The sequence below is a fragment of the Schistocerca gregaria genome, chromosome X (assembly GCF_023897955.1).
Source record: "Schistocerca gregaria isolate iqSchGreg1 chromosome X, iqSchGreg1.2, whole genome shotgun sequence".
Lineage (NCBI taxonomy): Eukaryota > Metazoa > Arthropoda > Insecta > Orthoptera > Acrididae > Schistocerca > Schistocerca gregaria.
In genome coordinates, this window is record NC_064931.1 from 327,046,044 (window position 1) to 327,062,476 (window position 16,433).

Genomic DNA, 16,433 nt, shown 5'->3' on the forward strand with positions numbered 1-16,433 from the left:
CGATGTATAATGCCTCGATACTCAGCATGTTGTACGGAACGCCCTTCACTCCCACTACCCTAAGTTGTACTTAGGGCATCGCCATCCCCAAGAGGTGATCGCGGAGGTCTCTCAGCTCAGTTTTGGCATGATCCCCCTGGCTGTGCAACGGATTGTATTGTAGATGTAATGGAGGAGGAGATCCTTGAAGTGATACAGACGTGGAGAAGCTCATAAGTCGCTGGGACTCGATGGCCTCCCTATGTTCTATGGGGCTTTCCAGCATTTACTGGCGCCAGCCTGGATGGACATCTGCCGTGATCTGCTGCCCGCTTGGTGCAGCGCCTTGGGGCCTTCCTCAAAGGACTGGTCGTACCCATACTTAGACCACGAGGTGGATCCAGGATCTGTGATTATCGTCCCCTGACCTTATCCCAACAGTGACATGAAGATTTTCACTCAACTGCTGGTGACACGTCTCAAGTAAAGGGCCAGTTATGTTGCTTCACACAACCAGGCATCGTTAGAAGGCGACCATTAAATGCGTACTGCACTCTGTCGGAATCGCGACATGATTGCACTTGCCCAGGCTCATCAAATACGTAGGGCCGTGGCCTCCTTCGGCTTCAGCCAGACATTTTGGTAGTGTTGACCACGGGTTTTTTACGGCTGTCCTACGACATATGGAGTACCTGGGCATCATCGTAGAGGTAGTGATGCTTCTTCTTCGCAGTGCGACGTCCATTGTGTTATACAATGGCCTTCTCACGAAGCCAATCCTGACCCAGGGCTCGATGAGACAACGATATTGGACACCTTCACCTAGAAATCGCTGGTTTGTGGGCTCCGGAATCCTCTCACGTATATGACACTCGGCGGACGCACTTTTTACTGCACTGCCTATGCCGACGGTCCGGTATTCCTACTTCGTGGCGGCGGTAATCTTTGAGAAGCATTGGCGCGGGTAGCGACCTACGGTGTGGCATCAGGCAGTAGTCGCAACGTCCTAAAATCGCATGCTCTGTCTATAGGTAAAGGGCTCCCCGATGGGTGCGTCGCCCTCCTACTAGTAAGAGACACGATACGTTTCTTGGGCATTGACTTCGCAACTGGCATGCAGAACACGATAGCCCTCAACTGCAGGGGTCTGTTAAACGAGATCAGAGCAAGGTTAACTGATCGCCGCCTTAGGACTCTAGAAATCATGCAACGGACGTGATATGCCAATATCTATTTGGCTTTACGCCTTCATTGTGTTGCGCAGATGGTTTTGATCCCGCTATCTCTGACCCGCCGTATGCTGGTGGCTGTGGAATCCTTTGTTATATGGGCATGACGTTTAAGGTCCACTATAAGCACTGACCCTCCCGAGGGAGACAGGGGCTTGGGCCTCTTTTATGTTCAGGACAGAGCAAAGGCCATATTTGTAAGCTCTCACGTGGGGATGTGGCGACGTTGGAGGTCTCAGTGCCGATCTCTCTCTCTCTCTTCCAGTACTGTTAACGGACACCTTTCTTCTACATTGGCCAGTTCTTCGTTGGAATAAGTTACATTCCCATCGCACTATTTCCCACACGCTAGACTACGGCGAGCTGCATATACACCAGCCTGCAACTGAGTAGGGCACAGGGCGTGAGTGAAAGGCAATACCCCATATAGAGTGGCGTGTTGTGTGGTAGGTGGTGAGAGCCACCACTCTTGATACGGATGTTCAGTCCGTTTGATACATAACGATTAACGGCCAGCAGGTGTGCCTGTATCTTGTTTCCTCGGTTGAATAACTGCGATGGGTTAAGGTCGCACAAGTGGCCGAAGTGGCATTGAACTACAAGAGATTATTATTATTATTATTATTATTATTATTTTCACATACAGAGAAGAAAGCTGACGATCGGAATTTCATCAGAAGATTTCGCCGCAAGGAAGAACGCCTCTGTTTTCGTGATTGCCACCCCATATTGCGTATCATAGCCGTGACATTCTCTGCCCTATTCCACTGTAATGCAAAACCAGTTGCCCTCCTTTGGACTATACCGATTTTCTGCGTCAACCATATCTGGCAAGGCTCTCATACGGCACAGGAATTCTCTAGCAGAGACCGGACAGGCGTAGCGTAGACAGTCATTTTAGTAGACTTGTTTCATCTTCTAATTGTTCAATGAATAAAACGCAGTCACATATCCCACAACGATATCTACAGGGTGACAATTATTGAGCTGTATGGAGAAAACCCTAAATCAGTTACATTTTATTCAACACGTAAGCCTCATTACAGATATTCGGTTTTAGGTTATGACATGCTCGATATGACTGCCATTTTTGGCGATGATGTGGCGCAGACGAACAGCTAAATTCTGTATGACCTTGTGAAGTGTAGGAACATCGATGCTGTCGATGACTCCTGAATGACTCTTTTCAGCTTAGCAATGGTTTTGTGGTTATTGCTGTACACATTGTCTTTAATATAGACCCACAAAAAAAAGAGTCAAATGTGTTCAGATTCGGGGAATATGGCGGCGAATCACTTTAGATAATAGGGATTAAATCATCTTCGAAAAGCTTCACGTACCGTTCGTTAATCACCGTACCATCAAGGTATATTCCAGAGGACATTGCACATCACACAGACACCTGTTGAGGGTGAAAAGACTTCTTGATCGCGAAATGCAGATTCTCAGTCTCCCAAATGCGCCAATTTTGCTTACTGACGAGCCCATCTAAATGAAAGTCGGCTTCATCGCTAAACCAAACCATGTTCACCTCAAAGTCCTGTTCGTCAGTTCTGTGAACAATAGTGTTGGCAGAACACAACCGCTGCTCCATAGTCCTAGGGCTTAATGACTGATTGGTTTGAATTTTGTATGGGAAGAGATGCAGGTCTTCAACAACAATTTGTCGCAGTGTCTCCCGGTGGATTACCACCTATTGTGCAGCTAGTCTGATCGATTTCCTGGGGCTGGTTTGAAACACAGTGCGTGTCTTCTCGATGTTTTCAGGCGTTTCACTCTTTTTGGACGACCGACATTGCCAACACTTTTATCACGAAAACTACCCGTTCTCTGAAACTTGTGAATCAAATTCTTGATTATTAGCACACTTGGACCGGTTGTCTTCAGCTTGAACTCGGTCGCAAACTTATTTTGAGCTGCAGGTGGGCTGTTATTTCTCACATAGTAGGCCTTTACAAGCTCTATATGCGCAGGGACGCTGAACCGTGACATTTTGACTTGCAAATGACTGAAACAATATCGCGTTTGCGCATTGTGCATGCTAATTCTCATCATGCCCCGCGGCCAAACTTGCAGTTTGAACGTCCTAACGCAAACCGTTCAGAAGTAATGACGATTTTGTTTCATATAGTTCAATAATTGTCACCCTGTATGTGATCGTTAAAATTTAAGTTATTCGTAACTGTAATTTCTAGCACTTAGTTGAAATGACAGCCTTTAGATCTGTGTAATCTATTGTGTAACCGAAATTTAACGGATGCCTTTATCATGTGAATGACGTCGCACATTTCCTTGTTTAGAGAGGGGTAGATCAACCGAAGTTATTCTCTCTAGCAATATGAAAGACCAAGACGACGAGCTAGTGGAAAATATGTGGATGCGATTGGAAAACATACAGATGCGCGTCACTGAAGAAAAGTCTAGAGGAGTACTTTGTCCAGTAGTGAGTGTTAAATGGCAGACCGCCGAATATACGTGCGAATATCAGTATAAGAACAGAATGGAGGTTTGAGAAACGTGGAAGAGACGGACAAGCTGCGTGCTGAGGGTTCAGCGGCGCGTGCCTTCGGGACGCCAAGGGAGATCAAGAGGCGCTCGGCGCTGTTTGCTCTCACAGCTGGCCACGTGCTTCGCTGCTAAGCTCTCTGCCATCTGCCCTATCTTGTTGTTTGTCAAACAGGACTTCCGGTGCCACACAAGCTGTGGCAGATGCTAATTTTCCCCAGCAGCTCCTAGATCTTTATGATGCATATCCAAAGTTAACTGAAAAGTGTTACAGCTATAAAGTATACCAACAAAATACTCTTCTGAGCCTCCTAATATCGTGTCGGACCTCCTTTTGCCCTGTGTATTGCAGAATCTCTTCGTGACATGGACTCGAAAAGTCGTTGAAGTCCCCTGCAGAAATATTGAGCCATGTAGCCTCTATAGCCGTCGAACTGATCTCTCGATTATGTGCCGTAAATATTCGATGTGATTCCTGTTGGGCAATCTGGGAGGCCAAATCATTCGCTCGAATTGTCCAGAATGTTCTTCAAACAAATCGGGAACAATTGTGGCCTGGTGACATGGCGCATTGTAATCCATAAAAATTCCATCATTGTTTAAGAACGTGAAGTCCATGAATGGCAGCAAATGGTCTTCCGGTAGCTGAACGTAATCATTCCAAGTCAATGATGGGTTCAGTTGATGCAGAGGCCGCAGTCAGTTCCATGTAAACACAGCCCATACTATTATGGAGCCCCCACCAGCTTGCACAGTGGCTTGTTGGCAATTTGGGTCCATGAGTTCGTAGGGTCTGCTCCTCACTCGAAACCTATCATCAGTTCCTACCAACTGAAATTGGGACTCATCTGAGCAGACATCGGATTTCCAGTCGTCTAGGGTCCAACTGATATTGTCACGGATCCAGGAGAGCTGATGCAGGCGATGTCGTGCTCTCAGCAAAGGTACTCGCGTCGGTCTGCTACCATAGCCATTAACGCCAAATTTCGCCATACTGTCCTAATGAGTAATGAGAAGTAATGTCTGGAACATTGTACACTCCTGGAAATGGAAAAAAGAACACATTGACACCGGTGTGTCAGACCCACCATACTTGCTCCGGACACTGCGAGAGGGCTGTACAAGCAATGATCACACGCACGGCACAGCGGACACACCAGGAACCGCGGTGTTGGCCGTCGAATGGCGCTAGCTGCACAGCATTTGTGCACCGCCGCCGTCAGTGTCAGCCAGTTTGCCGTGGCATACGGAGCTCCATCGCAGTCTTTAACACTGGTAGCATGCCGCGACAGCGTGGACGTGAACCGTATGTGCAGCTGACGGACTTTGAGCGAGGGCGTATAGTGGGCATGCGGGAGGCCGGGTGGACGTACCGCCTAATTGCTCAACACGTGGGGCGTGAGGTCTTCACAGTACATCGATGTTGTCGCCAGTGGTCGGCGGAAGGTGCACGTGCCCGTCGACCTGGGACCGGACCGCAGCGACGCACGGATGCACGCCAAGACCGTAGGATCCTACGCAGTGCCGTAGGGGACCGCACCGCCATTTCCCAGCAAATTAGGGACACTGTTGCTCCTGGGGTATCGGCGAGGACCATTCGCAACCGTCTCCATGAAGCTGGGCTACGGTCCCGCACACCGTTAGGCCTTCTTCCGCTCACGCCCCAACATCGTGCAGCCCGCCTCCAGTGGTGTCACGACAGGCGAGAATGGAGGGACGAATGGAGACGTGTCGTCTTCAGCGATGAGAGTCGCTTGTGCCTTGGTGCCAATGATGGTCGTATGCGTGTTTGGTGCCGTGCAGGTGAGCGCCACAATCAGGACTGCATACGACCGAGGCACACAGGGCCAACACCCGGCATCATGGTATGGGGAGCGATCTCCTACACTGGCTGTACACCTCTGGTGATCGTCGAGTGGACACTGAATAGTGCACGGTACATCCAAACCGTCATCGAACCCATCGTTCTACCATTCCTAGACCGGCAAGGGAACTTACTGTTCCAACAGGACAATGCACGTCCGCATGTATCCCGTGGCACCCAACGTGCTCTAGAAGGTGTAAGTCAACTACCCTGGCCAGCAAGATCTCCGGATCTGTCCCCCATTGAGCATGTTTGGGACTGGATGAAGCGTCGTCTCACGCGGTCTGCACGTCCAGCACGAACGCTGGTCCAACTGAGGCGCCAGGTGCAAATGGCATGGCAAGCCGTTCCACAGGACTACATCCAGCATCTCTACGATCGTCTCCATGGGAGAATAGCAGCCTGCATTGCTGCGAAAGGTGGATATACACTGTACTAGTGCCGACATTGTGCATGCTCTGTTGCCTGTGTCTATGTGCCTGTGGTTCTGTCAGTGTGATCATGTGATGTGTCTGACCCCAGGAATGTGTCAATAAATTTTTCCCTTCCTGGGACAATGAATTGACGGTGTTCTTATTTCAATTTCCAGGAGTGTATGTGAACTGAAGAATAAATATGTAGAACACTAATAACGTTTATCTGATTTTAAAAAGCTTTAAAAGTTTTTACATAAAAGTTTCGGAGGCATTACTTTCCAGCACGCCCTTATATATACACGATCCTTCCTTCGTTAATCAGACTATTTACAACTGAAAATTATATCAATATCGCTGCGGTAGTTCTTGAGAGTAGCCTTCACGCATAGACAGAAAAAGGCGTCGGGGGCTATTAATCTATTAACATGTATAGATATACCTGGAACTGGATCCCAGGATGAGATTCATTGGAACCAATGTACCAAAGTGGTCCCTTACTAACGTCTCTCCGACCAATTCATGAGTATTTTTCAAATTCATGGAGTCATTATCCAGTAGGATTGACAGAAAAACTCTTGAGAATACCCCATCTGCGTGAAATCATTACCCAGAAGGATTTACAGAACAAAAAGAGAATATCCAAACAAGAGCTGCGTGATCCATCACAAGCCTGTTAAGTCAAGACACACTTATTCTCTACAAAACTCCATTTCACTGCTGTTCACAGTAAAAAGGTTACTACTGAAATTCAGAAAATTCATTTTCTTAGAGGACTGAAGACACATATTTGCTACCTGCAAAATACGCATCGCGGAATAATACTGACGATATAAACGCCGGAACGTTGGCTAACACATAAGCTTACAATTATTCGCTCTTCCCTCTCAACATCCGTGAAGCAAGTGGAACTGGTACTCGGTGTGCTAAACACATATTAAATGATGACGGACTATTACAGAAGGTCGTTGGTAGAGGTGGAGATGCTTCAGACGACTGCCTAAATAATGAACACAGCTGAAAAAATCAGCAACCAGTTACACAAACAGAATTTGTCATTAGCTGGTTAGCTCCACTACTTGCATTATAGCAGCACTTTTTGTTTTGTTTCCTTGTACTATGTTTGTTTTATGTCAACTACAGTTGCGATTACAGTAATATGCTGAATACCCCTGTTTATTTTTGATGTTCGGTAATAGTCTACAATTTTAATCTTCTGAAGAAGGGCAACAGGTCCCTTAAACCAGTCAAGAAATAATTTTTTTTTTTGAGCAACTGGTTGCTGATTTTTTCAACAAGTACTCTTAGAGTTACTGACGATGGATAACGTACTACAGCTGTAAATGCAATTTTCTTAGCAGTATTGAAAAATAAACTGCTTTCGAAATATTTTCAACCTGAGTTGAAACACTTTTCGTCCTATACTTCCTTTTTCCTTTAGCAATTACATACGCCCTTAACAAAACTCAAACTGAACACTTACATTATCAAGGCACACCTGGTGTTAATATAACATGCAGAAATTTAGAAGTTCTAGAGTTGGAATATAGTAATATATTAATCAGCATAGGCAGAAGGTCGTGACGTGATAACCTGTAACATTCCTGTTTATGTTTGAGATCACTGAGGGATATTGCAAAACTGAAGTGATTAATGAGCTGTGCGGACAAATGATTGATGAAATGCAGATCCCAGAGCATATACAATTGCATCTCGTCAATAAGAGAGAAATTAAGAGTGACAGATTTCGAACAATTAATCCCTAGATACGACAGTGGATTGAAACCTCTATCACAGGTCAAGCAGCAACTGCACACATCTTTCTGTAGTGCTACATGGAAAAAGTAATGTCGTTCGCATGATGCTTATTAAAAACGATTTAATAACATGGTAGGTGGCACATCTGTATTGATGCAAAGGAAGTTGATGTATTTATTTATTTATTTATATAGTAGTTCTGCCATATTACCAGCATACTGATACTCATCACGCCTGAGGATACACACTGAGGTGCCGAAAGTCATAGTATAGCGATAAGCACTTATTCAAATTGTTGTAGTACCGTGTACACAAGGTGTAAAGGGGCAGTTCATTTGCGGAGCTGTCATTTGTACTCAGGTGATTCATGAGAAAAGGTGTTTGCCGTGATTATGGCCGCATGAGAGGGAATAAAAAATTTTGAACACATGGATCATTCAAATTCGTAAATCATTACGGAATTCAATATTCCGAGATCCAAGGACAACGCCAGATTTCGGCCATTACCTTTCATCACGGATAACGCAGTGCCCGACGGCCTAAACTTAACTGCGAGTACGACGAACGTATCCGTTATGAGGCGGAATTTGGCATTAATGGACTATGGGAGCAGACGACCGATGCGAATGCCTTTCCTAACAGCAAATGCCTTTGCCTCTCCTGGGCTCGCGACCATTTTTGTTCGAACGTTGGAAATGTAAATGTCGTGTGACCAGGGCCTCCCGTCAGGTAGACCTTTCGCCAGGTGCATGTCTTTCGATTTGACGCCACTTCGGCGACTTGGGCGTCGATGGGCATGAAATGATGATGATGATGATGAGGGCAACACAACACCCAGTCCCTGAGCAGAGAAAATCTCTAATCCAGCCGGGAATCGAACCCGGGCCTTTAGGATTGCGCTGACCGCTCACCTACCAGGGGCGGACGTTCGACCGTTAACGAGTGGAAAACCTTGGCCTGGTCAGATGAGTCCCGATTTCAATTGGTAGGAGCTGGTGATATGTCTCGAGAATGGCGCAGACCCCACAAAGTCATGGACCCAAACTGCCAACAATCCACTGTGCAAGCTGGTGGTGGTTCCATAATGGTGTGGGCTGTGTTCACATGGAATGGACTGGGTCCTCTGGTTCAACTGAACCCATCATTGACATTAAATGGTTATGTTCAGCTGCTGAAAACCATTTGCAGCCATTCATGGACTTCACGTTCGCAAACAACGATGGAATTTTATATGGATGACGATGCGCCTCACCACCGGCCCACAGTTGTTTGAAGAACATCTTGGAGAAATAGAGCGAAAGATTTGGCCATCCAGATCGCCCGACATAAATCACATCGAACATTTATGGAACATAATAGAAAGGTCAGTTCGTGCACAGAAACGTGCACCGGCAACACTTTCGCAATTATCGACGGCTGTGGAGGCAGCATGGCTTAATATTTCTGCAGGGGATTTCCAAAGCCTAGTTGAGTCCATGCGACGTCGAGCAGCTGCAATACGCTGGTGAAAGGAGGTCCGTCACGACTTAAGTGTTATCCCAGGACTTTTGTCACCTCTGTGTACTTTTCAGTTGGTCGATTATTTCATCGCGAAACCCTTTTTTTTTAATAATTGCATTATACTGACTATCAAGTGAGTTTGTTCAGTATCTTCATACATACCTAACAGATCCGAAGAAAATGCACTGCAACAGTTTATAACAAATAGTTACACAATTTTAGTAGCTTAATACTTAGTTCACAAATGTAGACACCACGATTACAACCACATTCCTACATTAAAATCATTTCTTTTTTTTTTCTTTAATGTCTCTTGTACAATTACTTTCGCTTAAATTAAAACGATGAGAATCTGTCAATCACTAAAACATAAATCATTTAATCCTGAAGTTTGTGAATAGTCCTACAGTTACGTTGTCCACTTCATCAGACAGATTGTCAGGTTGCAATTATCCATGGCGAAAACATCGGAACAGGTTACGCTAGTTCGTACTACGCAGATGATACTTGAAAGCTTTGTGTAACTGTAAGTAAACGTAATGAACAAGTAGGCATCGGTTCTTAACTGTTCGCACACCCATATGAATGCACTTTTAAGCGGAATGAACAACTTCAGCTCTCACGACGTAGCAATTCCACTTAATTAAATGCATGTACACGTTCTTTCAACCAGCTTAATGTTCGGAAATTTTGGAAATTTGTGGTAAGGTCTTACGGGACCAAACTGCTGACGTTATCGGTCCATGAGCTTACACACTACTTAATCTAACTTAAACTAACTTACGCTAAGGACGACACACACACCCATGCCTGAGTGAGGACTCGAACCTCCGACGGGGGAAGCCGCTCGGACCGTGACAAGGCACCTTGAACCGTGACAAGACGCTTCAGACTGTGCGGATACCCCGCGCGGCGAGCTTCATATACGAAAATATTTTTATAAGTCTTAATAATGTCTAAAAAATAGCAAGACTAATTTTAAAGGACCCCTGATTGTTGAGAAGCTTGATTCTTGTACGGATTTCTTCAATCAGCTTCAAGGCACAGTCGTTAACAGGTAGTTATGTGAAATGATCGACGTCATAGGTTTCGTGAAAGTGCATCAAAAAGAGTACCTCGAGGTGTGAAAACATTTGTATGTGGTCTACGTATGCTGAAAGCTCTCTCTCCGGCGTAGCGTGGGACCCAGTACCCCCCTCCCCCCCCCCCCCCCCCCCACCCTGATCAACACATTGCGCGACGGCCCAATACTTGAACTTGCAGAAGCGACATGGGAAAGAAGCCTGAGAAACCGCTGGCATATTTCATCACTTAATACAAGTGTATCAGCAGCACCTGCCCACAGGATAGGATTGTTCCTATGAAAGATACCACATTGTAATTCTGTGATAGACGCGTTGGTGGTAAGTTCTCTCTCATTTTCCTGTATGATTTATCTGTACGTCGCTCCGTTAAATGTTGCTTCTTTGAAGAAAAGGCTGAAGTATAATCTTTACATACATACCACATTGTAATTCTGTGATAGACGCGTTGGTGGTAAGTTCTCTCTCATTTTCCTGTATGATTTATCTGTACGTCGCTCCGTTAAATGTTGCTTCTTTGAAGAAAAGGCTGAAGTATAATCTTTACATACATATAAGAAGTTCTGGTGTGGTGCAAAACGTTTGGTCCAATAGCCCATTTATCTCTCTAATTGCACGCCACATTCCTGTTTTCAGGTTATGCACCGTTGTCGTATGATTACACGATTGTATAACAATCACTGGAAGCAGTCATATCCAGTAAATATCTAGGAGTGTGCGTACGGAATGACTGAAAGTGAACAATGAAATAAAACCAATCGCAGGTAAGGCAGAGCCCAGACTGATTCCTTGGAATCCCCCACAAAGGGGTAGCTTGCAGCACCCTCGTTCGTCAAGTACCTTAATAATGCTTGGCGCTTTGGATTCATATAAGTTATAATTGATAATGGAAATAGAGAAGATCCAAAGAAGGTTAGAAAGTTTCATCACACACTCATTAAGTAAGCGTGAAAGCGTCATGGAGGCGCTCCACCAGCTCCTGTGACAGACACACATTGTGCATCACAATGTGGTTTAATATTATAATTTCAAGTGCGTATGTTCCAAGAAGCGCCAACTGATACATTGCTTCTTCCCAAGTATACCTCTCGAAAACACCATGAAGGTAATATTATAGAGGTTCGAACTTAAAGGAGGCTTAACGTCAATAGTTCTTTCTGTGGAACATACGTGACTGAACAGGCGAGGATGAAGTGATACTGGTTCAGAAAGTAACCTCTAGCCTCTAGGCCACTACTACGTGTGGCGAACCAGACTAAAAGGAACTTATTCTCCATTACGCGCTATCTAAGCTATATTGCATCGCTCACTTCCAGCGGATGAGTGCGACCAAAAAGGCACGTGCCTAGTTACACGCTGCTAAAGAAATTTAGCGGTTAGCTATATCACAGCGCAGCGCGAGGCCTACTTACGTAAGTGCATCGAGCCTGCGTACTCTCTAACTTTGTGACCTATGCGCATCAGAGTGCTTTCCACATGTTTATACAGGCCGCGTAAGCTGTTGCGTCATTACTCTAGGTGTTGTGTCGTCTTCGGCAGTGTCCGCCAAGCTGTACAATTTATTGGCGTTTATCTGGTAATAAATATGCAACCAGTCGCTTTTTACGATTTATTCAACCATGAACACGTTTTCGGGCCACTGTAGGTTCATGGTTGAATAAATCGTAAAAAAGCGACCGGTTGCATATTTATTACCAAATAAACGCCAATTTAAATCACAGTCGCAGTTCGTCATCCACAATGGATACACTGAAAAGTGCGATTTATGTTCACCCCATCTCGCTCACCGCGGCAGAGTGAGATCCAGTAGAAAGGGCATCTAATTGAAGTGCTCTAGTAGCCTCCGCCAAACACTGTAAGGTGCCCTACAGACTAAATATTTAGAATTACAATGAACTGAACACCCTTAGCTGCTTACAGGCGTTGACATACGTCAATGGGGACAGATGAAAATGTGTACCCCGAACGGGAACTCGAACCCGGTATCGCCTGCTTACATGGCAGACGCTCTATCCATCAGAGCCACCGAGGATACAGAGGATAGCGCGACTGCAGGGATTTATCTCTGGCACGCCTCCCGCGAAACCCACATTCTCATCGTATTGTCCCGCACTACATTCGTAGTGCCCCCGCCCAATATACTCGTTACTCGCGGCGCGTTGCAGATTCCCGGCACTGTTCGTGCACTGTTTGTGCATTGGTACAGAAGAAGAAGATGGTCAAGTGGCCGGCGAGCCTTAACTATATATATACTCCTGGAAATGGAAAAAAGAACACATTGACACCGGTGTGTCAGACCCACCATACTTGCTCCGGACACTGCAAGAGGGCTGTACAAGCAATGATCACACGCACGGCACAGCGGACACACCAGGAACCGCGGTGTTGGCCGTCGAATGGCGCTAGCTGCGCAGCATTTGTGCACCGCCGCCGTCAGTGTCAGCCAGTTTGCCGTGGCATACGGAGCTCCATCGCAGTCTTTAACACTGGTAGCATGCCGCGACAGCGTGGACGTGAACCGTATGTGCAGTTGACGGACTTTTAGCGAGGGCGTATAGTGGGCATGCGGGAGGCCGGGTGGACGTACCACCGAATTGCTCAACACGTGGGGCGTGAGGTCTCCACAGTACATCGATGTCGTCGTCAGTGGTCGGCGGAAGGTGCACGTGCCCGTCCACCTGGGACCGGACCGCAGCGACGCACGGATGAACTCGAAAACCGTAGGATCCTATGCAGTGCCGTAGGGGACCGCACCGCCACTTCCCAGCAAATTAGGGACACTGTTGCTCCTGGGGTATCGGCGAGGACCATTCGCAACCGTCTCCATGAAGCTGGGCTACGGTCCCGCACACCGTTAGGCCTTCTTCCGCTCACGCCCCAACATCGTGCAGCCCGCCTCCAGTGGTGTCACGACAGGCGTGAATGGAGGGACGAATGGAGACGTGTCGTCTTCAGCGATGAGAGTCGTTTCTGCCTTGGTGCCAATGATGGTCGTATGCGTGTTTGGCGCCGTGCAGGTGAGCGCCACAATCAGGACTGCATACGACCGAGGCACACAGGGCCAACACCCGGCATCATGGTGTGGGGAGCGATCTCCTACACTGGCCGTACACCTCTGGTGATCATCGAGGGAACACTGAAGAGTGCACGGTACATCCAAACCGTCATCGAACCCATCGTTCTACCATTCCTAGACCGGCAAGGGAACTTGCTGTTCCAACAGGACAATGCACGTTCGCATGTATCCCGTGGCACCCAACGTGCTCTAGAAGGTGTAAGTCAACTACCCTGGCCAGCAAGATCTCCGGATCTGTCCCCCATTGAGCATGTTTGGGACTGGATGAAGCGTCGTCTCACGCGGTCTGCACGTCCAACAAGAACGCTGGTCCAACTGAGGCCCCAGGTAGAAATGGCATGGCAAGCCGTTCCACAGGACTACATCCAACATCTCTACGATCGTCTCCATGGGAGAATAGCAGCCTGCATTGCTGCGAAAGGTGGATATACACTGTACTAGTGCTGACATTGTGCATGCACTGTTGCCTGTGTCTATATGCCTGTGGTTCTGTCAGTGTGATCATGTGATGTATGTGACCCCAGGAATGTGTCAATAAAGTTTCCCCTTCCTGGGACAATGAATTCACGGTGTTCTTATTTCAATTTCCAGGAGTATATATATATATATATATATATATATATATATATATATATATATATACTAAGATGGTGTCTGTTCTTTCGCACATGTCAGGAAGAACACATACCATCTTAGTATATAAATATTTAGAAATTGGTTGGTTTCCAACGACGGAGATAGCATTTTCTACACACATGAAACGGCCTTTATTTCTCAAGATACGAACTGAGTAGTCATAGTACGTTACTTCGGATAGTCATGAGCTACGGTCGCAGGTTCGAATCCTGCCTCGGGCATGGATGTGTGTGCTGTCCTTAGGTTAGTTAGGTTTAATTAGTTCTAGGCGACTGATGACCTCAGAAGTTAAGTCGAACAGTGCTCAGAGCCATTTGAACCATTTTTTTGATAGTCACGTCAAAGTAAGCGGCGAACACTACTAAGACTAACGATTTTCTGATGATTCCCGACGTTGCCCGAGTACATATTTAATCCATTCTTCTATTAGTCCATACCCTCCTATCCCCCTCTCTGGTCATCTTCTTCTTTACCTCTCTCCCTGTCCCTCTCCTGCTCCCCTCTTTCTGTGCCTATCTCCTCCTTCGCCATCTCTATCTGACCATCTTCTCCCCTCTCATCTCTCTCCATGATATCACCCCCACATCAATAGGAGGTTGGTGATTCTTACCCCACAGTATTTCTCTCCAGATGGTAACTAACATGTACACCCAATTTAGTTGAAATCATTCCAGGGGCTTAGGATGAACTTTTTACTCTGCCTTTCCTAGTGTTACGCACATGTCAAATACTTTTCACGTATTTGTACACATATTTCACTTGTGTCACAAGAGAATTTCGTCATGCAATTCCATTTTCACATATATCAATGTTTATGACGTCACGTGTCATCCTGTCACGACCGTGTTACGACTGTCGCGACTATGTGTCGTATAATGATATAATTTTGCAATTCATCCAGTGGTTTATGTGGGTTCTGCCTGCGAAGTGTTTTGTGAACAGAGTTAGTAGTAATGAAATAATAAATTGGAACGTCATACATGATGCCGCAGTTTTTCACTCACCCTAGTATTTACGTCATATGTCCTAAACTATATGTTGTACAATTCATGCAGGCCCTCGAGTGCGCGGGAGCGCGACACACACACACACACACACACACACACACACACACACACACACACACGTATTCTTGCCCGTTTGGTTGCGGTATGATCTGTCATATTTCATAAAACCCTAATGACTATTAAAATCTGAATAATGGATAACAAGTAGTTAAAACAATTTTTAGGTACGTATAGGTGGCTGATCATTGTCGAGAAACCAGATCCAGGCACTCCGTCAGACGTTACAGAGAGCTAGTTGGTCTACACACTACCGTCGAGAACGAAATTCACACTAATTAGTCACAGAAGTAATTTAGAGTCAACGGAAGGTAACGACATTCTAGAACAAACTATATTCCTGAATTATAAGTATACCTGATGTCAAAGAACATCATCCATCTGTGGTTCTGAGCATTTCCTAGGCAACTAGTCTTAAAAATGAATTAATCTAACCAAAGTAATTCACAAACTACATTTTGTAAATGAAGACGACGTATTAATATAACTGCGTTATAGTCTAGGAAAGGATGAAGAAAATCAGTCAACCAGTTGCATAACACAGGTTTATTAGAAAACTTGACCTAGATTTCGATAATTATAAAATTATATTCTTCAGAAGGAGATAGACGCTTGTTATATATTGTATTGTTAAGGTACCTTAGAATAATGCCGTTCGGCTGTTGTCAAATAACAACCGTCACAATCTCCCTCTAAAGAAGATAATTTTACGTTTATAGGTCAAGGGTTATAGTAAATCTGTGTTAAACAAGTGGTTGGCTGATTCTTTTAATCCTTTCCAAGATTATCGGTATACAGTTGCTGTTTACAGCCATGTTAAGATTTTGTAACCGCTCGAATTTTTCAAGAGCAGCGTCTCCATACGTATATCAACTACAAAAAGCTGTACCGCTACAGATGTTGCATTTCTGACGGATTTTGGATTAGTTCCTAAGCATCTTTGGTGCACTCTTATCGGAAGGGCCATTGTTTTACAACGAAAGCGACGTTGTTTCCAATCCTAATGGAATTGGAAAAAAGGATCAGCAGCGCAGCGAAGTTTCTGTGAAATCCGATCGGGAGTTAGGTGGAAGCCGGGAGGCTGGGCAAGTATGTGGCTTTCCGCTGGGAGTTGAGTAATTTGATTAGGGCCAGCAGCCCTCATTAGGGCGCTGCGCCACTTACGGCGGAACCCAGCCACGCAAACTCCCCGCCGGCTCTGCTGGACACCAGATTCGATCAGCGGCTTTGCGCCGTCAACTGTCCCTGGTCTCTGGCCGTGGCGCACTCTCAGTCACAGCACTCCTACGCCCATCCTTGAACCGTACAAACAAACAAAAATCACACA

The 16,433-nt window shown here is 45.9% G+C and overlaps 1 protein-coding gene across 1 annotated transcript in view; it reads left to right on the top strand.

Annotated features, from left to right (window-relative positions):
* The window catches only part of LOC126298052 (misshapen-like kinase 1), a 1,491,768-nt gene that overhangs the window by 570,196 nt on the left and 905,139 nt on the right, over positions 1 to 16,433 (top strand). The gene's annotated exons all lie outside the window — the stretch shown is intronic.